This window comes from Oryzias latipes, chromosome 16 (assembly GCF_053564925.1).
Source record: "Oryzias latipes strain Hd-rR chromosome 16, Olatipes_Hd-rR_3.1".
Lineage (NCBI taxonomy): Eukaryota > Metazoa > Chordata > Actinopteri > Beloniformes > Adrianichthyidae > Oryzias > Oryzias latipes.
Window position 1 is genome coordinate 14,461,400 of NC_136252.1, and position 24,910 is coordinate 14,486,309.

General features: G+C 39.2%; 1 protein-coding gene and 1 long non-coding RNA gene across 4 annotated transcripts in view; one reads left to right on the forward strand and one right to left on the reverse strand.

Moving 5' to 3' along the window:
* The window catches only part of LOC101157968 (uncharacterized), a 197,254-nt gene extending 176,863 nt beyond the window's left edge, over positions 1 to 20,391 (forward strand). For all 3 annotated transcript variants that reach the window (XR_013648300.1, XR_013648319.1, XM_078933320.1), the window contains one exon: positions 154 to 20,391. The gene's annotated coding sequence lies outside the window, so the exon portion shown is untranslated. The remainder of the gene's footprint in view (positions 1 to 153) is intronic.
* LOC144984536 (uncharacterized) overlaps positions 1 to 21,591 on the reverse strand; it is a 42,997-nt gene extending 21,406 nt beyond the window's left edge. The window contains exons 1-2 of the long non-coding RNA XR_013648320.1: positions 21,475 to 21,591; positions 20,790 to 20,829 (exon numbers count right to left, since the gene is read on the reverse strand). This is a non-coding gene — a long non-coding RNA (uncharacterized LOC144984536). The remainder of the gene's footprint in view (positions 1 to 20,789; positions 20,830 to 21,474) is intronic.
* Between the last annotated feature and the right edge of the window lie 3,319 nt (positions 21,592 to 24,910).

Sequence of the window (24,910 nt, forward strand, 5' to 3'; positions counted from 1 at the left end):
CGTGTCCACTGTTTGTGCAGCGTGCGTGTGTGTCTGTGTACACCTGTCACTGAAGCACAGAGGAGAAATAGATGCCTCCTCTGTTCTTCAATCCTCGCAGCAGCAGCTCAGCCCGAAGGCAACATTTTCATCACTGCTACGGTTTTGTTGCAGGTATCCGTGGCCTGATCCTGCCATCATGTGCGGATTTGACTATAAAACTCCAGATCCTGAAGAAATTCCTGCTGCTTAGATGTTTCGTTTGGTTCAATGTCAAGTTCACCAGCCGGCTGCGGAGGTATAGTGTACTGTCACTGCACACTCTCTGTGGGTCAAGGTCACAATGCCTAAAGCTACGTTAGTTTACATGAGTGATTACATTTATCAAAGGATGTCAAAAAGCGCCAGCAGAGGGAAATCAAATGACCATCTTGTACCAAGAACATTTAAATGAGTCCACTGGCCCTCCAGGGTGGGGATTTGGCACAGGGCTAACCACCTGGTCCTAGAAAACTAAGATGGTTATGCAAACAGCAAACAGCTAACCCCTCTAACGTGCAATAGACCTACAGAGTCCCAACAAGAGGCTTTTATGAAGGACACAGGTGAAAGCAGGACCTTGGAAGCCAGCGACAGGAAGATGGAAGTATTGAGCACCAAAACCAGATTAGGATTAAGGAATGTGCGCTAGAAAAGAGAAAAAAAAAAAAAAAAAAAGAGGACGGCCGAAGATCACCTGGCGCCAAACAGTTGGAACAGAGCTGAAAGAATTTGGACAAACCTGGGGAACCATCTACACCTTGGCCCGTGACCGTCAGAAATGGAAAGATTTTGTTGCTGCCCTAAGTGCTAAGTGTCTCAAGGCGTAAAAGGCAGTAAGAAGAACTTCAATGGGTAAGAGACTTAAGTACAATTGCCCCACAGCCGGCAAATCAGTGTTATGGATGACGCTAAAAATGTAAAAAAAAAGAATTTTCTTGTGAAAAAAAATGAGAAATATAAAAAAAGTGTAAATGTAAATAAAATGAGAAGATCCAGAAACAATAAAAGATTTAATGTTTTTTTTTTATTTATTATTATTATTTCGCCAGAGAAATCCAATTCCTTAAACTGAATCAAAACAATCTAAAAACTGGAATGGTATATGTATCCTTACAAAATTTCTTCTCTCAAACTACGTTCCCATCGCCCTCAAGCCGACACTTCGAATCAAAAGTCTGATCTAAATGTGCATAATTGCACGTTTCGGGCTTCTGTGTTCGAAACGTGGCCATTGAAAGCCTGTTGAATGTTAAACCAAGTTGAAGTTTGGCCAATCAGGGGCTCAGATTTGGTAGTGACCATTGGATTTGGTTTATCTGGAGAACCCTGACACGGCAATGAGGCTGACGGTGTGTGCATTTGTCTTTCATATAAATGTAACCAGGTCAAGTGAGCTACACTTATTTAACCCTTGTGCTATCTTAGATGACCCCACCCTTACATTGACATGTTCTCCCTACCATGACAAAGGAGGATAAAGGTGGAAAGATTTCATGTAATCCATGGACACCAGTGAAGATCACAAATCATTGAAGAAAAAAGGTTCAGCGCACTGTCTAGTGGGTCTAGATGACCCAACTCCCTATGTTAAAGTGTCTAGGATGGGACAAGGGTTAAAATGGTTAATGCTGAGAGGGGCCAGTGAGTGGTGCTGTTATTTTTTTTCATTTTCACTCAATGCTGACAAGCCAGTACGTTTTCACGGGTGGAAGGAAAGAACAAAATGGCTGCCTGACGGTTCTAGCTCGGCACATGTGTTTCGGTAAAGAGTAAAAGTGTTTGACAGATTTTGGCGCTGTACCGAAATAAAATACCCACATCCTATGGAGCCGCTTGTGTCTGACAAATCATTTTAGATTTGGCTACATAAGGATAAACCAAGGTCAGTCTCCTGACATGACAATAATTCATATCTGCCTTTGCATGGATGCTAGCAATGAACTGAACTGTTTCTGTTCCCAAACCATTAGATTGACACCACTTTGACACCAGCCACCTCCTCCAGCTCCTCTGGGGAGACCCTGAGGCGTTCCCAGGCCAGCCGACAGACATAGTCTCTTCAACATCTCCTGGGTTTTCCCCGGGGCCTCTGCCCAGTGGGACATGCCCAGAACACCTTTCCAGAGAAGTGTCCAGGAGGCATCAGGACTACATGCCCGAGCCACCTCAACTGGCTCCTTTTGATGTGGAGGAGAAGCGGTTCTACTCCGAGCTTTACATGGGTGACTGAGCTTCTCACCCTGTCTCTATGGGAGGGCCCAGCCACCCTGCGGAGGAAGCCCATTCCAGCCGCTTGTATTCGGGACCTCGCTCTTTCAGTCATGACCCAGAGCTCATGACCATAGGTGAGTATTATATTGCTTTTTCTCTCTTCACCACAACGTACCGGTACAGCAACCGCATAACCACGGACGCCGCTTCTATCCGGCTGTCAATCTCACGCTCCGGTCTTCCCTCACTTGTGAACCAGATCCCAAGATATTTAAACTCCTCCACCTGGGGCAGGGACACTCCACCCACCCAGAGATGGCAAACTACCTTTCTCCGGTCAAGAACCATGGCCTCAGTCACTTACGGTTTGTGTCCAGACGAAATGATGCGACACCAAGTCTTTCATATTTCAGAACAGAGATGTGAAAGAAAAAGCCAGAAGCAAGACTCCAGAGATTTTCACCACTTTGACATTTTCCATCAAAGACTCTACCAAACATAGAGGGCGCTAGTAAACAGTGGAAATAAAAAAGGAAAAAACTCTCTCCCTCTATATCCGGTGCTGGTCCGGTTCTTGAATGTGCAACATATGCCTTGTTCCTGATAGCGATAGAAGATTTACGGTATGTCAAAGAGCGGTTGTCATTTTAGGGGTCGCCGGCGACAGGTCCAGTGTTGAAGGGTTAAGACCCCCAATAATTCTTCAAGAATAAATCAAATCAACTAAAATAAAGGTTAAACAATTTTTTCACTTTCTACTTAAATCACTTTTCTATATATTTTCCTGGCCGAAACACATTTAAACACAAGAACACATGTACATTTCCATATGTATTCGCTAGTAGGTCATCAGTATTTTGGTGACATTTTCTTTTCTGATGCAATATTAACGCTGCCGTTACCGTGTCACTGCTTCATTTTCCACTTCATCTCAGGGAATCGGAGTCCGTCTGCAGCTGTGGGTGTTTGACTACGTTGCCTGTGGTTCATTGTGTTCTCATGTCAATCGTTTGTTTATAAATGTGCCTCCAATGAAACGGCTGCGGGTGTTTCATTGTTCAAAACTATTATTCTATGTCAGCTCGTTTATAGTGCATCAAAACATCAAACTGCAAGTTCACTGTCATCAGTGCCTTTTTTTTTTTTTAAAGTTTGTACATCTTAAAGTTTCATTTTGAAAGGAAATCTTCTGTAATGCTTTTACGATATCTGGATTTCCATGCATTTCAGAGGTTGTGTTCTATAGCATTGTCTTTGCAAACATTATTGACCCTAAATTTGTATGCGTTCTATATCGCCATTGTTTTCAGAACCCAGAAGCCGGATACTATCAGGCCATAAGATTTTCCAAACAATGAGTGAGTCACAACAACACAAACGCAGAAGGGATAAGTACAACGTGTGCTTCACTGACCGTCACCTCTGCACCTATAGAAATGTACAAACACCCAATAAAGCTGCAACTGTTTCCCACCAGACTAGAGTCTCAGAACTCCATGATCAAATTAAGTAAAGTAGTTGGAGTGAAATAATTGGCTTCTTTTATGTGTTTTTAAGCGCTGTATGAATCTGTTACTCCTGGGTTTTCTCAGTTCCACAGCTCATTTGTGTCAACAGCTTACAATAATAATACTGATAATGTTATCATCCGAAAGCACAGACTGTTCTCAAACTGAAACAGGATTCCAGCTCATGAAAAACAGAACATGGGCATCAACAGAGACTTTTCTGGTAATGTTTTAAGTTAACTCTTTCACAATAAAATGTAGTTTTGATGATAAGGTCAGTCTGTATTTCTTCTTAGATTTTTTTAACAATCTTCGATTTGAGTCTTTGATTTAATCTGAGTGTTTCTTTAGTCAAATGATTGTGAATCAGCGGCAGATAAAGAATGCAGTTTTAAAAGGAACTTATTTGCGACGTAGAAAATACGACTGGATACATGTACATTTTTGTTTTCCTCGTCCGAGCTGCCATCTGGCTCAAAACTGTACAGCTCAAATATCGCTCGCCATTTAATGTTAGGTTGGGGGTGTGAGGGGCAGTAAGCTAGTGGGAGAAAGTGTAAACAGAGAGCTCAGTTTCAGGCAGGGGATTTGGGGGCGGGGTTGCTCTGCGCCGACGATCCTGCCCACAACTCAAAGGTGAATTTCTAATGAATGACAGCTGTTCTGCAGGAACTATGTCCTAGAAACAGCATCATCATAATGAAAAGATCACTGGGAACGCTTTGAAAACAACTCAAAAGATGAACGGAGTGGGTTTTTAATGACACACTTAGCTTCTGGTACTTTATGACCAGAACATCCAACAACCCCTCTGGTTAGATTTCTTTTTTTCTTTTTCTTAATTCAACTCAAACACCAAGTTGGAATTGAAAAATGTCATTGAATGCAATTTGCTCCAGTTATTGAACTGCTCTGGTTGGTCTACAATCTTGTATTGACTCAAACGTAGCTCAATTAAATAAAAGAGATTGGCTTTGCCCTAGTCCTATGATGTTAATGGTCTTCTTTGAGGGACTGCAGACTATTTTATTAACTTTAGATGTCAGCCCAATGGGTTATGGCACACAAATAGTTTTGGGATTACCAACAAACAAACAAACCCAATGAGCCATGTTAAATAAAATACTACATATTTATGCTACATTAGCACAGGCAGCATCAACGCTTTAACACTTCCAAACCAAATAGTGAAGCAGATAAAAGAAAGAGAGTAACTCTTACAAAAGAAAAGACAGATTTTTAAAGTGAAGAATGAACAGCACCATGCAGCTAAATTATTAAAAGCTTCACCATTTAGGCCTCAGAGTTCATAACACGTAAAAAAAAAAAAGAAGGTAACTTTAATTTGCCGCATCAGTCTGTTGTTGTCCATAGAGCTGTCTGTGCGACACATTACCCCCAGGGCAGCCAAAAAAAATAAATCAGCGCCCCAAGGTGTAAAACACAGGATGCATGAATAAAAAAATACAACGGAAAATATCACTTGTCCACCTAATGTTCCAGTTGCCGCCTGCGCTCCAGTTCTATGGGACGTGTGCTGTTTGCGATCTAAGTGAATCAAGGAAAAACATGTGGCACAGCCCTCCACATACAGCTGCTTGCATAAACACACGCAGGGCGGCAGGAAATAGCTGAACCCCAAATAATACTGTAATTGTTCCTCCTCTCTCAAATGCTCTCGCCCTGTCTTTCTTCCATAATAAAAGCCTGTCTGACAGGACAGTGCAGCATATATGTGGCAACGGGGTTGGTGGTGGTGGTGGGGGTGTTTTGCTCCTGCAGTACACCAAATTGTTTTATTAAAGGCTGCATGCAGCGCAGGGCCGTCTTTTTTCCCCTTTTCCTTCCACCGTCTGTCTTTTTTATTAGAAATGTTTTCAGTTGCCAGTAAAAGCATAATGCGTTCTTATACATGCAACATTTGCAAGTGAATTGCAGCGCCTCATATTGCCTCTCAGGGGAATCGGAAAAATGTTGTGCTTGGAGACGGAGAATCGCCAGTCCAATATCGAGTGTGATTGTGCTGCATGTTATCTGATTGAGATATTGGAAACAGGGGCATAGTGAATGTAGACTGAATGCCACAGAGCTTGGGTTGCAATAATATAGAGGCATATGAAGCAGCAGGAACAAATAATTCTTAGATTAAAGCAACTACTCCTGGCATTTGAAGGGAAACTCAAATAGGAGCAGCATATGGAGCAAAAACCAGTTCAGAGTATGTAATGTGGGAGACATGTTTAAATTGCTAATGAAGGAAGGGATGAAGTATTCTGGCATTTCATGGTCCCATTCTGTTTTATTTGTGCCGCCCCATTTTCATTCCAATCGAGCTTCAATTTTATTTAACTTCTGCCTGAGCTTAGAAGTGTCTATCTTACTGTTTTCAATTTCCTTCACTTCAGCATCTTCATCTTTTTCCTAAGCAGAGACACTGCTTTAATGTTCACATTCTTTTGCCTTCACTTTTTTTTCCCCTGCAGAATATTTATAGTCCAGTAAATGTAGGCCATTTGAAAAGAAAGGATCACTTTTGTTCTGTAAGGTTGGTGTGATATTTGCATATATCTGGGATACTTTCAGGTGTGATATCTCCAATGCTGACAGGACGGTGACAAGTGCAGAGAGGTAATGGCTGCTGGATGACTAAAATAACAACAAATGTGGAAAAGTGAAGGAAGGAAGGTTCAGAGATCCAAGAAGCAGACAGCGGGGGGAAAACAAAGAAATGCTAAAAGAGAGAAAATGGGAGGGAATAAAAAAACGTTATATTATAGTGTTTTTGAGATAAGATCAGGAAAACAAAGACGGAAAACTCGAGGACACAAAGTTAGTAGAATATTTGTGACATATCCATTGCTGATCCACATTGTTGGGTTGTGTGGACACCATGACGGTGCGATTTCCCAACCTCTTTGTGGACCGACAGAGACTCGAGACATCCCCCAGGCCAGCCAAGAAACGTAGACTCTCCAATGGCTCCAAGGTCTTCCCCTGGGCATCCGCCTGGGGGGGGGTGTCAATACATTTTTGGGTGGCACCAGAAAGAAATACCTAAGGCCTTTCAGCTGGTGCCTCTGGATGTTCAGGGCAGCAGCTCTCTTCTAAATTCCTTCCTGGTATCTTTCTGCCCATTCTCCAAGGGAATCCCCAAACTCAACCTTTTTTTGGTAAAGCCACATACATCTGTAGGGGGGTTGACCTGCATGGATGCTGCATATTTTTGGGCTAGGACGTGCACAGGATTTTAGAGGGGCAGCGCAGCAAAAACATATGTATATTTTTTTCGTTCTTTACATACATCTTTAAACTCGTTTTGTCCCTTTCGGGGTCACGGGGGTGCCTGAGCCTCTCTCAGCCACTCATGGGCAGAGGCAGGGTACACCCTGGACAGGTCACCAGTCTGACGCAGGGCCACGATCACACATTCACACCTATAGGAACAATTTAGAGTAACCAAATAACCCATGAAGCATGTTTTTGGACGGTGGGAGGAAGCAGGAGTCCCCAAACAGAACATGCAAACCCCACACATTGGTGATTCTGTTTCACGTCCGCCAAACGGGACTTGAACCACTGCCCCCACCGTACATGTGGAAATTAAGTCAAATTTTTAAAATAAGATTTCAAAAAACTTTTATCCCCAGAACACTGAATACTTTTTTAATGTTACTATCATACTGTTGCTGTGAGGAATTTGCAGGTTAGTTTGGGTTTTCAGTGGTATTTTTGGTCATGCTCTGTTCTCTGTCAGTCACTCAGATTCAAGGTCCTTCACTGTCACGTATTCAGTTCTCCGTGTTGCAGCAGTTTCTCTTGCTGTCCCTCACTCTCTCTCTCTGAGTTTGAGTGGAGCCGCTAAAACAGAAACGGCAGATAAGAAACCCTGGATTACAAGAAAATGAGTACGATAAAGCGCCTTGGGGGTTTTGGTACAGACTATTTTTTCTGTTATCTCTAACAGGAAGTTATTAATGCTAATATTTTTATAAAGAGGGAATTAGGGCACTTTTTAATACAAGGCTAGGGCCCTATGAGTGCATGTGGCTTCTGTAGAGGGTTGTAGAGAGGTGCAACCGCATCTTAAGGGGAGCACACGTGTGTCTTGCAGTTACTTTGAGGCCTGGGACGTCATGAAAATGGAACATACCGTTATTATGCATGTGGTAAGTTTATTGTGAGGTATTTGTAGGGATAATGTAAATTGTTTATGACGTGCAAAAGATGCGGTTGTACGGTTTCTTTTACACAGTACTTCAGGTATTAGTAATGTGCACAAACTGGCTCATTACCGACCGCTCCCAAATGCAGCACGTACGGATGTGGACGCGATAAGTAAGATGCCTGTGGGATGTCCACAGAAATTACACACTAATAGTCTAAATTTATCATTCCTTACAGCCAGGCTGCATGTGAGGAATGCACACCTTTCACTTGAACAGCACCAACGTGCTCCCTGCGCAGGTGGCGGTTGATATGACTGTTCAACATGTCTGTGTCATGACATTTTTTGCCTTCCTGGCTCACAGGGTTGTCTATGACCCTAAAATTTCATATGGACGCCTTTTGTGCCCCACACAGGTTTGCCCATTTTTTACCCGCAGATAGCCCATATCCTCCAAATAAGGGCAGTTGGGACTTAGGCCGAAACCAGATAACTTTAGATTGGAATTGGAATTTAGATCAACCAGTAAGTCAAGAGCTTTGCCTTTGGGTTTAGCTCCGTCTTTACTACAATAAACCAAATCAGCAAGTGAAAACTGCAGCTCCTGATCCTATGTGTCTATTAAACTCATTCTCCACTTTTTCTTCACTCATAACAAAGACAGCAAGATACCTGGACTCCTGCATCTGAGGCAGGAGCTTCTTATGTACATAGGAAAAGCAAATCAGGAGAAGAACAAAGACCTTTGACCTTCATTGACAATTTATAGGGAAAAAATGGGGACAAGGAAAATCCCTCCAAAGTTCAAAATGCACCAGGAACAAAATTAATTCACTGATGGCATCAACCTGGTAGTCGAAAAACCAGAGATCCTTCAGTAAAGGGCCCCTACACCTCATAATGAAATGGAACCATCAAAGAACACAACAAAGAACACAATCAAACACTCTCCAAATCCACAAAGCACAAACGGACTGGATTGTTGAGCTAACATAGACCCTCATGGACTCTGTGTGGGATGCTCCACTGATCTATGACAGGGTCAATGACCACTGACATGGTTTTCAGATACTAAAACACAATGTTTTACACACCACGTTTCTCAATAGATTGAAAATACCAGTAGAAGTTTTTACCATTTCGGAATGGAGATTCTGCGCAAAACAAGGTATTTCAGGAGCTTTAGAATCAATGTCCTTTGTCATTTCAACATAACAGTCAGCGAGCGACAAGTCCTCCATCAGAAAAAGGACATGAGAACATGTTAAAAACGCCATTTTCATCAGACTGGGTCTGCCGAACTCTCAGTTTATCCATACATTCTAGTATGTTTTCCTCTAGTTGTGGAAATAAAGTGGCAGTAAAGAAAAAAAGAATAAACAGGAGACTATAAATCCCGCAAACCCTGGCTGGCTTGGCTTGTAAAACTGCTCATTTGCTTCACAGACTGGTGAGCAGCCTCATGCTGCAGTGAAGCACAGCCGGCCGGCCGGCATTGTCATGAGAGGCAGATCTTTATTGACTGCCTCTATGTATGTCGTTTAAGCTGTGGCTGGATGCACAGCCAGCTTAAGTCAACTCTCACAGTGTAACGCCATCCTTCTGTCTGTCTATGAAAAGTTTTACACGCCACAACCATCTATTGCCTCCGTCTTTTCTATGCATTGTTTTATCATGCCTGCAGCTACGGGGAAGACTTGAGAAGTTGGTTTTGCTCTCTCTCCCTCCAGTGTGCAAACAGCGTGGAAAGACTGTACCACTTTCACTCCTTCTATTGAGTGTGTTGAATTCATAGTTTTTGTTTTAATTATTATTATTTTCCTCCCTACTATTACTATGTGTGGTTGAAGAAATTAAGCAGAATGTTCTTCTTTCTTGGCTTTAGAGACCCCAACAAGTCTTTTTTTAATCTTCTTTCATGTGGTGCTTTGTCTTTTCCCTATCTGTTCCCTTTCTTTACGTGAGACCTAAATGAAAAGCCAGTCCTTATCTCTGAGAGTGAAAAAAAAATGCTTTAGAAGCAACTTTGACCTGGCAACAAAGCTTAATTCTTAGCCTCTTTGGCTTTGTTTCAATGCTTTATACAACACTGTAATGGCTATGTTTAGAGGAAATTTTTATGGGTTTGTTTTCAGTTAAGATGTTATCTGTCTTTATGTTCCTGTACTTTTCAACTGCAAACTGATCTGAATCTAGCAAATGAGCCTTGCAGCTCCAGATGCTGACGAGGCCAGACGCATACAAAGGTCCGGTGTTGGGGGTTCAGAGAAACGAGGGCCGGATGGTTTTGCCAAAACGTTATTTGAAAAGATGATTAATTCTACCCAATTACTGGCCATTGACATTTTACCTGAGGGTTGGCAGCTGGGATTTTGCAGGGTTTTTGGCTACTTATGGACATCGTGTATCCCTAGATTTGATCTTTTTGGAAGTATTTATTTAGGTATACATTTTACTTTAAACAAGTTCTTCCAATTCCAATTCCCCAAAAAACATGGGGAACGTTGCTTGTCGTTATGGTCAGAAGTCCCAGGGGAAGGTTTTTTTGGGTCATATTTTGAATGATTTGTAACTGTTCCTCTGTCTGTGTCTCTAGAAACATACTTCCTGCCTGTCTGTTGAATAAACAGGACTTATGGGTGTACAACAGCAGGCAGCAGGATTTTTCTCTTTGGTATTATCCCATAAAATAACTCCTACCCTTTTTATTTCTGAAGGATTTTTATGTCAGTCAGCAGTGGATGCAGTTTATTTTTTCATGGCTTTGACATCATTATTTGTTTATTTGTTGTCACGGTTTTAGTTTATTTACTTTTCTTTTGTTTCTTCTTGTTTTGAGTTCACTTCCTGTTTCATTTTGTAAGGTTTCCTGTTTTGTTGTTGTGTTGAGTTTAGCTTTTGGTCCCCATCTGTCCTGAGTGTCTCCACCTGTGTCTCGTTTGTCTGCATGTATTTGAGTCCAGTCTTTCCCTTCCTCCTGTGCTGCTCCATAGGTTTATGTTCCCCTGTTTCCAGTGTGTCCAATATTTCAAGTTTCAAGATTGCCAGCCTACTGCAGTGGTTTAGTTTTGTTTTTGGACTCTTGTTATTAAAGACCCCGTTTCCCTGAAACCTTCTGCCTCCTCCTCCTCCTCTCTGCGCCTAGGTGCTTCCATCATTCCCCCGTTTGTGGCAGTCATTATGGGAGAAAGAGGATTTGTCACAAAGCTGCTTCTCGAAAGTGTTTAGAAGGTGTTTTAAATGGCCCAAAAATGTCAGTCTACGTTTTGAAGTTGACTCTTTGGCATCTGGGCTTAAATGTCTTGACTTCTTAAAATTGTTTGATCGCACATCCAAGGAGCTTCATTAGTCCATAAATTTGCATGGGTTGTGAAATGTTTCAAGGAAAGAAGACCTTTAAAATTCCACTCCAATCATCATTTGATCCATTTTAAAGTTTTCCCCGTGGTCTTTTAAAAAAAGACTACAACCCTGAGCTGTTTTCTAGGACATATTTCTGCAGAGCGGCAGTAGTTCATTAGAAATTCACCTCTAAGTTGTTGTTGGAACTGTTAGCATGGAGTAAGCCTGCCCCCATTTCCCATCATCCATTTAGGTACACACTCTCCTGCTAGCTTACAGCCCCTCACAACCCCAACCTAACAATAGTGGTGCAACAAAAATAGTGACCAATATTGGAGCTATTCAGCTGTACAGTTTAGAGCCAGACGCCAGCTCAGATGAGGAAAACAAAGACGGACATGGATCTATTTCTCTACAAGTGGATGCATCAGAATGGAGCTGAGCAGGGACCTTTTTGCTTGCCGTTGTAGATTGTACGTCACATTTTTTTGTCTGATCCAGATTTACAACAGTTTGAATAAAGAAGTACTCAGAAACACAATTTATGTCCTCTTCATAAATGTCCTCCATCAGAAACATGCCCTAAAAACACCAAAAAACTGGGATTTTGGGGATGCTATGACTCAACTTCAAGACAATGTCACCTGGATGCATGATGATCTTCATTGAGTGAGTTCATAACAAAAAGAGCAAACATAAATAAATCAGTATTTGTTGTAAATTTACTTATTATTACAATAGGTAATTCATTTTAACTCTGCTCTGCCATTACTTTAACTTGAAAAAAACAAAAACAAATGAATACATAGTGATGTGTTAAGCTAAGGACACACCATAAAGTGCTAAATGCACATTCTTAAACACACATTTAGCCCATGGTGTTCACACTGATGGGATTCTTCTTTTTATTTTGCAACTGTTCACTAGTACATGTCTGCCACCTGCAGTTAGTAGATGCTGAGTGTGAACTGTCTGAGCAGAGCAAATCCCGCCAATCTTTCACATCTCTATTTTGATAAATGAAGGACTTTGTGTGGTATAACGGGCAGGGCTCAAATGTGATTACTAACTGATTTCTTCTTCTTGTTCAGTTTTAAAACTGTCAAAACTTTTGTGAACTCAAAGGGACGCCATCCACAGGTCACTACCAAATCCAACTCCCTGATTGGTCAAAGGTTGACACTGTTTAGCTTTCAACATGCATTCATTGGCCTGCAAACTGTTCTAGAAACTTGCGTAGCTACGAGCGAGTGCAAGACTTCTAAACACGGGAATCCAAAACATGCGTGTTTACATTGACTTTTCATGGGAAATAGACGACTGAACGCGAGGGGCGAGGGTGGTGTGGATGTGGCTTAACCGAAGACATGGTGAAATAGCTCCAACTAAAGGTGGTTAATTAGTAGCGTCATCAAATTTCCGTCTCTGTGCACCCAAAAGAATGATACTTCTTACTTACACACATTAGCCCAATTAAGACAACAAGCAAAGTGAGATGTACCGGTACGTTAGTTAAGCTTTTAGCACTAGAGCTTTGGCTGCAGTTCTGGCATTCTTTCAACTACCGTTAACTCTTCAACTCTTCAGGTAGTTAACGTAATTCCAGCAGATTCTACGGTGGAGAAAATCAGGTAGCTTGCGCTGACATGCAACACTGTAAAATAGTGAAGTGTTTGCACAATGCACGTAAAATTATGTTTATCGCGTAAAGAGCCAAAGTTTTATAGTGTGCCAAAGAGGGTATTTTAGATAGGTGTCACATCTCTGGTGTTAAAGGGTTAAGCCAACCAACCAAAAAAGAATAACTGAAAAAAACTTTAATTTATGCTAAAAGCATGAATAATAAAAGCCTATTTACGATTAGATAACCTTTTAAACAGTACGCATTTTAGAAATTTTTAGAGGGTTAGTAATTTTTCACACATTCTTGAATTATTTCAGCAGACATTCTTTTCTGGGCATGTTTGCTTGATCAAAAGGAGCTAGAGTGTAGCTTCCATAGGCTGCAGCTTCATAGAAACCAAAATTTTTTTCTGTCTGTTATGTATCATGGATCTTAACTCTCATATGAAATCTGTTTCACCCAGACTCTTAAAGTTCTCTGTCCTGCCTCCTATTGTATTGGCATTAATTATCAAAATGATAGGGATCTGCTCCATTGTGTGGAACTGCATGTGCATGGCTGAGTCTGTATGTAAGCCTCCCTAATCTTGCTCAGTAAGAAGTTTGAAATGCTAATTATACAATGACTATGTCAACATGAAACGGCTGCGGCAGACATCAGCCCACTTGCTGGATGAGATCTTCTGTTTGGGCTTTCTTGCCGTCATAACTTAGGCATCTGTACATCGGCTGAATCTCACTGTTTCATTCTATTCCAGAGATAGTTGCCTGGCTGCTTCATGTACAAACATATGTTCATAATTCAGTGTCTACAGATGCAATCCATGTACACATGTTTACCGGTACAGTACAGCTGCTGTGGACAGTGGTCAGAGTGCTCATACGTTGTTGAAGGAGTTAGGTTTTCTGATCCAGAACACAAACGGAAAGTTACCAAGACTGAGCAACAAACAAAAGACGACTAGAATGGTTGGTACAACATGTTTAAACGTCTCTTCTGCTCCACACCATTGCATGCGTGCTCATTCTATATACTGTGCCCCATAGAGGATCAGGTAAATCTGCCTGGAGTTGATTCAATCTTGATAAATGGTATACTACTAGGCATTATTTTGGGCATCACAAAGACGGAGATATCCACAAAAAAGACTGCTTCCCCAGATAAATTCTGTCAATCACTATGTTTTGAGAGTATTTAATTACAGCTGATCAGTAAAAAACATGAGGTGTAAACCAGCTAAGTGTAGTAAAGTAAAGCAACTGTTTTTTTTGTTGCTTTTTTAATGTAACACCCCCCCCACCCCCCACCCCCTCCAAAGTAAAATCTCCATTTAGAACCTTTTTCTAATTTAACCTGTTAGACTTTTTAAGCTTTGGTGGAGTTAGGGAGGAGGGGGGGTCATGGCATACAGGGATCTATGATGGAGTTGAGGTCTATTCCCTAACCAAATAGAAATGAGTTATAAAATACACTTAAGGCATCAGCTTTAACCCACTTCAGTCAGTCAGTCAGTCAGCCAACCAAGTAACTCACCCACCCATCAGTCAATCAATCGATCGATCCATCCATCCATTGAATCAACTCATATCAAATTTCAATTAAAGAACACTGTCTGTACACTTTAAATTAATCCAGGATTTTACACTACTGCTAGAAATTTCGCCGATATGAAATATTGGTAAGGTGCTGCATATTCTCCACATCAGAATCATTTGGTTTACATTAATATGTGAACACTTCACTATTGTAAAGTGTTTCTTATCAGTGAAAATCTGCTTTTCTCAGAATCTGTTGAAATTGCGTTAAGTAAACAGATGAAAAATTACAGTAATAGAGAGAATGCCAAATAACTGTTTATGAGAACTAGACTGAGTGACTCCTCCCCCTTTGCATTCCAAATAGGAAGTCCCTGCCGATTCCAAAACGCCTAAAATACCATGGACTTCTAATGAAAAATAAACAGCCATTATTCAGTCACTCCATATATCAGAATGCCCCCTCTTGCTGTGCTACTTTCTATTTAACATGTTCTTGCTAATCCTAATTTTTTGTTGACAATATTTTTGCTGCAGCGCAACTTAATTAAGTTATAAACTGACCAATCAAACGTGTTGAACGTTATATTGACACATTCCCCTGAGCCCGCTTTCAGTGGTAGGGGTGAGGACTTTTAACAAGCTCATTTCTGATTGGAGAGAGTGATCGCCCGTGATATGTGGACTATGCATTCAAAGCCTCCAAACCTAACTCCCACGGGTCAGGCATTAACTTTTAAAACCTAAGTCTTGTTAAGATTCAGGTAGTCTCCTTCCATCCATGGCTTAAAATTTAAGTCCATAACTCATCCTTGTATCTTCCCAGGACATGACATTTAAAAAAAAAAAAACAATGATTTTGAGATAATTATTTAAAAAAAAAAAACATGGTTTTGTGTTGAATTCTTTGATTCTTGAATATTTTATAAAAAATAAACCTTTCCAACCTGTGTGATAATATCATTATTTATTTTAGGTTGCTTGCTCTTTCACTATTTTGTAATAAATTATTCATTTTCTGTTTTCTCATTTAGCCGTGGCCTTTGAATTGCTTTTATGATCTTGGTTCAGGCTAGTCAAGGCTCATGAAATCATAATATCAAAAGGTGCAGGTTAACTATCTGAAGGAATCTTTTTCTGAGATTTCAATCAAATTTGCAGGCCCTGAGCCCTTTACAGTATGCTCATATTTCTCCCATTGAATAAAACTTCTGATTTGAAAATCAAAACAAACAAACAGTGTAGTGGACACAGCCAAGTCAACCACAGCAGACACTTAAAGATATGGCATGAGAGAAGACCAACTCTGGAGTGTGTCCTCTTCTGGTTGTGTCACAGTTGAGTGAAAATCCTGCCATTCAGCAGGTCAGAGAACTCTTTAGATGCTTGAACTCGTTCCTGAGTGAATTAAAATCACCTCAAATAAATTTAGTTTTAAGAGGTATGCATGATTAAAAAAGTAATATGCTGTGTCTGAATTGACCCCACCCTAACCCCTAACTACTAAAAAATGTCATAGTGCAGGAGAACGTAGTGCCCTGGATTTTACAAGCAATTCGGACGCCATTGAACGGTGTAAATGATGTCATCGATTTCACAAAGTTAAAATCAAATAATTGATTTGAGCGTTTTGTAATGATTATGAGTCCACTGTCTTCTGGACATAAAAACATTGATGGTTTATTAAAAAAGTACATTTAAATACATTTTTTTGGGCAAAAATTGTTCAGACGCAATGCATTGTGGTCTATATTTGCCAATCTAGTGAGCATTCATGCACACTGGTTTATTGCAGAGACTTCTGGGAAACTTCTAGGGCACTCGATTTTAGAATTGTAGATTTGGACAGCAGTACAAAACGGTGAACGCACTATACAGTGCACTATGTAGTGAGTGGGGCAGGAATTCGGACACAGCGTTAATCCTTGATTGTTTTTTAAAAACAATCAAAATTGAATGATCAGTGTTTAGGCAGCATCTACAGTATGTTTCTCTTTGGCAGTTTAATCACAGCCCCAACACACATGACAGGTGTGAATCGGAACTCAGAGTCAGGTGGGGAGAAAAAGGACCGGAACTAAGTTACACTCTGATCCAACACTGAATTCAGTTTGGTTGGAATACCCTCATTAAAAGAAGAAATAGGGATAATAATTCCAGTGTTTGGGCTCATTTGTGACTCTGGGAAAATGTTCTGTCTGTGGCCGTACAGTGTGATAAGGTACAAGGGGTTTATTAAACCAATGAGTTTCATTTATTATTTGAAAATAAAACTTCTACCCAGGTTAAGGAAGTTTTAAGTCAAGAAAATCACCAGAAACATGCAAAATACTTATCCAACATAATATAAACTTAATATTGAACTGTAGATTTATGGAATCTGAAGGGAAAAAAAAGCATGAAGGGTTCATCATGCTTTCATCTCATCCAGACTTTCTCCCACATTTGTCATTAATCAAAAATATTTAGTTTTCAGAGCATATGATCTTCTCAATTATTGCCATCGTGATAAAAACAATCTTTGTCATTCATCATAGTCTTAATAAAAGCTTTAACAGGCATCTATAAAATTGTGCATTGATGAGGTTTTGCATTTTATTAATTTCTTTATAATGCATGCGTGAACACTGCAGCTGACTTCATATGTCAGAACAGATGACTTGTCTGCAGCTGTCGCTCTGTTTTTTTGTTTGTGGCCGCCTCTTGCACGTTCGCTTATACTAACATGCTCTTTCCACTTCTGCATATTCCTGCCCTCTTTATCCCTTTGAAATGTACAAACAGTTCATAACTAAGGGAAAGGGCATCATCCTGCAAACACACACACTCAGACGCACTGACTCACAGGGAGCCCTGCTGCATGTTGTTGTCTGCAGACGCTGGAGGGAGTTCTGGGAGCAAAAATAATGAGCTCATCAGTTCAGGCTGGAAGTGATGCTGGCAACACACACAAACACACATGTATCCTCATAATTTTTCTTTTTCTTTCGCTTCCATCCCATACACAGACACCAAGGCAATTACCATGATCCATGCTGGGTAGGATATTCCATCTCTTTCCAGCCGACTTCGCAGAGCCTCGGTTAAAAAGACTCTGGGCGGCCAACAAAGTACCCCCCCTACCACAGCACACTCACCCCCCCCCGGAGTTCACCTTGTTTCCCCTTTCCTCTGGTTTGGCTCTCTAAATATATGTAGTTGCAAAGTGTGTTGTGCATGTTAGTAAATTGTGACATGTTAGTGTTTTTTTTTTGTTTTTTTTTTTAAACAGAAGTACCTGAATCTGTGACTGAGGTAAAATCCTTATTAACCAATATGTGTGCTTTAGCATACGTTGTAGGGGGGAAATATACAATTTTATATGTTTATCATCTAGCTATGAACATGTAACTGTTAAGAAAGAAAGGATTAGGTGTAAATTTATTGTTTTTTTTTTTTAAGTAAAGTTTATAATTTAAGTGGTTAAAAAGAAACCAGTTTACATTTGGGATCTCCGCAAAAGTGCTGTGTTTTTCGCACTATAGGAGGCACCGGATAATAAGGGGCACCGTTAATGAATAGTGTATTTTCAAACTTTACAGACTTTATTAACTGCATTAGCTCTAGAGCTTGTTAGTGATGGGCTACAATTCAGCCCCATTAGCACAAAAAAAATTCCTGTAACTCCCAGCCTTGTTTCAACACATGAAAAAAAACAGACGGATACCGTTAAAAAATACAAAGCATAACTGGGACTATGCCAACTCTCAACCTTGATAGTAACATGTAAAAAAATAAATAAACAGTACAACACTGCTACGTTAGCCGTGTTAGCGTATTCACAATACCCTTTAACTTCCAGCTTTGTTAGTAACAATTAAAAAAAAAAAAATCCAAAACAATTTCCTACAAATTAACCATGTTAGCATATTGATTGCACCTGTAACTCCCAGGCTCTGTCCGAATTCCTACCCTAACCCCTAACTACTAAAAACTATATAGTGCGATTTTAAAGGCAATGTGGACACCATGCTCACTAATTTTAATTTTATTTTTTTAACAGAGGAAAAGACGTCAATCGATTTCACAAAGTTAAAATCTTATTGACTTGAGCATTTTGCAACAATTATTTATGGGTCCACTTTTCTTTCTGAAGATAAAAACGTTGATGGTTTATTAAAAAAAACATTTTAATACATTTTTTGACTAACTGTTCAAATCCAATGCATTGTGGTTTAAATTCGGCGATCTAGTGAGCATCGATGCACACTAATTTTTCGCAGAGACTTCTAGGAAATTTCCAGGGGAGTTTATTTTGGAATTGTAGATTCTGACAGCACTTTAAATGGCGAATGCACTATATAGTGCACTATATAGTGAGTAGTAGTGAAGAAATTCGGACACAACCCCAGCCTTGTTTGCAACGTATAAAAAATACAGATATCCCTAATACAAATGATTTTGTCACTATGCTAATTCGCGTGCTTGTTATGAACACGTTAAAAAAAAAAAACACTGTCTGATGCCGCTACACGTTAGCCGCATTAGCATATTTACAAAACACCCAACCTTGTTTGACAATTGTAGGCAAAAAAAAGACTCTAAAGCTAGTTAACTAGTTACATAAACTAGTTATATTGTTATAGCAGTAGCAGTTTGTTTTATTTTATTTTTTAATGTGTTGCAAACAAAGTCAGGAGTTACAGGTATTGTGAATTCGCTAACGCCGCTAACATGTAGCTGTGTCGGAGTGAGGCTATGTCCGAATTCCCACCCTAATCCCCACCTACTTAAAATCTATATAAATTCCCTGGATTTTGAAAGCAATTCGGACACCATGCTCGTTACTTGTTTACATTTTTTTTAAACTGTGTATATGACATCATCGATTTAACGAAGTTGAGATCTAATTAATATGAGCATTTTACGATGATCATTTATTAATCCACTGAGTTCCGAAAATGAAAATGTTAATATTTTATTAAAAAAACATTTAAATACATTTTCTTTGCAAAAATTGTTCCGACATTGCATTGTGGTCTGTATTCACCTAGTGAGAATCGATGCACACTGGCTTTTCTCGCAGAGACTTCTGGGATTTTTCAAGGGCACTCGATTTTGGAATTCTAGACCCAGAAAGCAATACAAAATGGCAAACGTACTATATATAGTGCACTATGCAGTGAGAAATGCAGGAAAAAGGACACATCTTAACATTTTGACAGAGCGCTTTGTACCTCTTAAAATGGCTTCAACATCAATAAACAACCGAAATTAATCCATATAAAAGGCGCTCTGGATTATAAAGCGCACTGTCGTCTTAAGAAAATAAAAATTAACGCTTTTATTTTGCGAAATATGTTAATTTAATAGCCTAAAGATTAGCTGTTTTTTTTGTTGGGGGGAGGGGTCTAAACATACTTTGAAAGCATTCTTTTTGTTAATTAAAAGAAAAACAAAAAAACGTGTTTTCCAAAGTAAATTCTATGTTAATATTTTAACATATTTAATATTGGGTTCATGTGTCACAGTCGTTTACCACTGATGCCATCCAATCTGAAAGTCAGTACATTTGTCTTCAGTGGCTGATTCCAGGTTAAATGTGGTGGGCTGTTACATCTCATTCATCATTCTCCACTGGAGATCCTTGGCTGGATGTTAGCTGGTTTAATTGAGATTTGAGGTGAAAAACACAGACAGAGGATGACTTTTGGGTTATTCTTTAATGCCTGCTCAGCTTTTTTCCCCCATGTTCGTCTCCTAGTCTGCTTTCCTCCTTCTTTTTCTCTCCAGGGATGATCCTACATCTCTATTTTATTCCGATCCAACTCTCATCATCTCCTGCTTCATCACTGTCTGTTCCTGCAGTCACCAATGTCTCCTCTATTCCTCCGTCACTTTCCACATGTTTTTTTTTTGTTATTTTTTTAACTGTAATGATATTCTGTGGTCTCACAGCTCTGGGTTATTAGATCCAATAAAATTTTGAAAGCAATAAAGGGAAAAGGGTCCTTGTGTGTATTTTATTCTTTTCCCTTTGTTTTATTTTTTTCATTAGACTCAGAACATATTAACAAGCTTATCCTTTATCCTTTCAGGCTCAGGTTTAATTACATTCAGAGAAACTTCACTACCGGCTACAAGCAGAATATTTTACAAAGGTTTTTTTTCTTAATTCTTATTGGCTAAGACCAAACTTTTACTTTTAGTTTCCACTTAGTTAATATTCTTGTAGTAATTTCAAGTAGTAAGCCTTAAAGTCAAGTTTGGTTAATATGTCATTATTTAAAGAATATTTCTATACATTTATTACAGAGATTATTGTTGCATTCTATATCTCTCTTTTGGGATTGCTGTCAATCTGACTATGCTGGACTCTAAATAGGGTGAGTCCCACTTCTTACCTGATCACAGCTGGATTTGTGCACCTGAGCAGGTTGAATCCTGCACAGAAAAAGATGGATCTTGTCAGGAAGAGGGATTTCAACACGCCTCACTGTGAGAATCATTAGTTTCTGTCTTTTTCTTGTTGCTTGAAGATTTTCCAGACAAATCTGGTGCGTCCTAGTTCACTGTAAGCTTGGTAGGATTTCCCCCCCAAAAAATGATGCTGCAGTCTCCAAATATAATACAAATGTCAGACATTTTTGAAGTAAGCTGACATTCTAAGGGCCATTTTCTTTGATTTTTTTTAGGCAACAGAAATGAAGAGCAGCATTTTATTCTATTCTAACTGATAGAAGAAGAAAACTTATTCAGCAGCAGCAGATATGCTTTACTTCTTACATCAATATTTAGATCAAAGTAGAAGTCCAGCAGGAGTTGCGACTGAGAAAAAGCCCAAAGTCTGGAGGAGGATGTTGCCAAATATTAAAAAACGGAAAACAATTTTGCTATTCATGCTATTACAGTAGTCTCTACACTGCAAAAACCGAATCTTAAGAAAATAAAATGACCCTTATTCACCTTATTTTCTGTCTTGCAAAAATTAACTCTTATACAGAAAGTGTTTCCAAAGCAAATATTAACATCTTAGTGACTAGATTTAAAAAAAAAAAACAATTATTGGTAAGAAGACCATTTTCTTACCCAGTTGGAAGTTTTATTTTGCCTTTTCAAAGAAATATTTTTAGATTTTAAGCTTTTTTGACTTGTTTCTAAAGGGTCTGGTTTTGTGTCTCATAGCACTGCACTAAGTGCAGCTCATTGCAGTGCTTAAGTAGACTGTGATTGATTGAGTGAATGAGAGTCAGCTGTGTGGCATCCAGGAAGCGCACGCTGGGTGTTATGGGAGATGAAGTGCATTTGGTACTCAGGAGACAGTTCCTGCCGGTGACCAGAGGGGGAGACAGAGCTCTGAATAACCTGGGGACTGAACAGTGCAGGTGAGGTTTTCCATGTTCCTTTGATTTCTTGCAATATAATAAAGTGTAAATTAAATTTGTGTACAAACACCTTTTTTTCGATTTATTTTTCAGCATAAACGTAATCTCCGTCATTTTTCTGTAAAATTTCGTAAAAACATGTTGCTTTGATAATTGTTCAAGTTTTCAGTTACCCTTAAACAAACATGAAAATTTGCTTTATTTTCGATAAATCCCTGTTTGAAAAAGGTATTTAATTAATGCTGTGCATACAATTTCAATATACAGCCATAAATCGAAAATTATTACCAAAGCGATATTTTGCAACTCTTTAGAAAAATGGTTGCAACTTAACTTTGAGATTTTTGTGAGTCAATCATTAAAAAATGCCCACAAGATACTGAAAAGACTAAATAATGAATGTGTTATATGAAAAATGCAAAATATATTTTTTTTAAATCTTACAAAAAGCATTGGTTTACCAGAATGCCCAAATCCGAAGGAATTAATTTGTATGCTGATGCAGATTATTTATATCATAATGTGAGCAGCTGGTTTTCATTTTTAAGATGACTTATTTACTGGTGACTGTGGTGTTAGAACATTAACTCTATGCATAATGTAACCTTTCACGCATGCATCTCATGGGCAGTCAATGCATTCTCCTGCTGAAATTGATGAGATTAATGCGTATCTCTTTTTTGACATACTCCCAACAGTGTGTGGCATGTTTTAGTGTAAAAAACGTGAACCACAATGACTGAAATTCCTGCAATTTAATTGTTAAGCGCCATTTAGATAACGTAGCAAAAATCGAAATACCAGATGTTTAAATAGAACTGAAAGTAAAGAAAAAAATATTGAAGCTTCCTCTTCTTTTTTCATGAATACTGATGTGAACTAAAATCCATTTGCAGCCGCATGTTCGCTCAGTCTGCAATTTATGATTCAAGCTGTAACTACCTCATTTGATCCCATCCTTGTTATGCTAATTTTCTCTCACAATGGTAGCAAATCAGTTTGATTTAACTGTGCAAACTGTGTGAGTAGAGGAGTGGCTGCCTCTGCAGTTATGCGTCTCTATGTGTGGCCCTATACCCCGTGTGCATGTGTCATGTACGGCTAAGAGTTGTGGCTGAAGTGGGAGGCGTTATTGTGCCGACGCCAAAGCTTCCAATCTGCATTTTGATGTCATGAACTCGCCACACCGGGCTACTTTAGTGGCATTTAAGAGATGGATGGTGCTTTTTGAATGGAAAGACAGGAAATGAAAAGTATTTTGCAGATTTTTGTTTAAAAAAAAATTAAAATTAAAAAGCAAAACAGTTAAAAGAAACAAACTGCAATATTAAACATGACCTTATACATTAACCTGTTTCGTTGTTTGGGTTTTTTTCTTGTGAGTTTTACTCAACAAATCTTTTTCTGACTTCAAGTATAAAGGCATACCTAAAAAAAAAAAAATAATAAATAAAAAAACATTTTACGACCATTGCTGTAAATCTCTTACACATAAAAAAGCTGAGCTGGACATGAAGATTTTTGTGGTGATTTTTGTGATTTTCATGTACAGTTTGCAGCTGTTAATAATGCTGCAATAAATACATTTTTAATTTTTTTATAAATTAGAAGCACCCGTTTTTTAAAAGAATCCTTACTAAAGATGCTTAATCAATTTTGGGGGTTGCTGGAGCCTGTCCTAGACACTGTTAGGCAAAGGTGAAGTGCACCCTGGGCAGTTTGATTGCAGGGCTGTTTGGAGATATCCAATCCAACACTAATGCATAAATCTAAGGTCACCAGTTGAGCTGTTGAATCAAGTTTTAGACTGCTGGAGGAAGTCAGACTCCCTGAAGGTAAACCCTTTGGAGTTCATGCATCCACACCCTGCAAGGACCCAGATGGGATTTGAACCAACATTTTTTGTTGTCAAGTGAGAGTGCTAACCACTACCCACCATACCAAACAGTAAAAAAAGTAAATGCCACAGCAACTTTAAACTCAGACTTGTATTTTTTCTGTTTCTATCTGGTTAAAGTAATTTCTTTTTAACTTGGAGTTTCCATTCATATATTTACTTTAGAAATTATATATCTTTTTCTCTTGGTGTGATTTATTGAGTCTGTTCATAATAATAATAATAATAATAATAATAATGGATTTGATTTATCTGTGCTTTATTCATTCCCTCCTCAGTCATATTTGGTGATGTAGCCTCAGCTGCCCTGGGGCTGACTGACAGAGGTGTGGCTGCCAGTTTTAGCCTACGGCCCCTCTGACCATCACCGGGACATTTTTTATGCATTTACACTAATGGAGCCACACTGAAGGCAAGGAGGGTGAAGTGTCTTTCCCAAGGACACAACAACCTTTGACTGAGGGGAGCGGGGATCGAACAGCCGACCCTTGGATCATTGGCCGACCTGCTCAACCGCCTGAGCCACTGTTAATTACTATTAACAACATTTTTTTTTAAAGAAAAAAAAATCCAGTTACCAAGACACACTGAATAAGATCATATATAAGATTATTTTGCTAAATAAGAATGTTCTTCTTGCAACACAGAAAAAAAAATCATTTTTTCTTGAAACGAGGGTGGTGGAGTTTTTGAACGATCTTGATATTTCCCATGGACCACCTGTGTGTCCCGCTAATTTTTTTCTTTCCCACAGACACTCCATATCCACCCGTAAAGGCAGTTGCGTCTATGGCAATAATGGATAAAGTACACATTAGTGGATTTTGCTCTATAAGTGGCCTATAATTGTTAAAGCCAGCCTATTGTCTCAATGAAAATAAAACAGATCCACATATCTGCTGTGGATTCATATTATAACTTTTTATTTTTATTTTAAATTCTGTTTCTTTGAATCATTACAGGATCAGTTCCGGGTTCACCCTGCAATATAAAGCAGGTTTAAAGGAAAAGGATGACTGGATGAATGGATCAATACCGACATGGACTAATAATGTAGAAAGCAAAGCTTTGTGGTGGAATTAAGTTCTGGAATTCAAGGTTAAAATTAGCTCAAGTGAAGCTTCAACTGGGATGAAGCAGCACAACTTATTAATCCTTAAATCCTTAAATCTCCCAATAAGGGAAAAAATATAATTTAACAAGGACTTTATTACAACAACAGGCTTTCCATTTGACCTGTTAT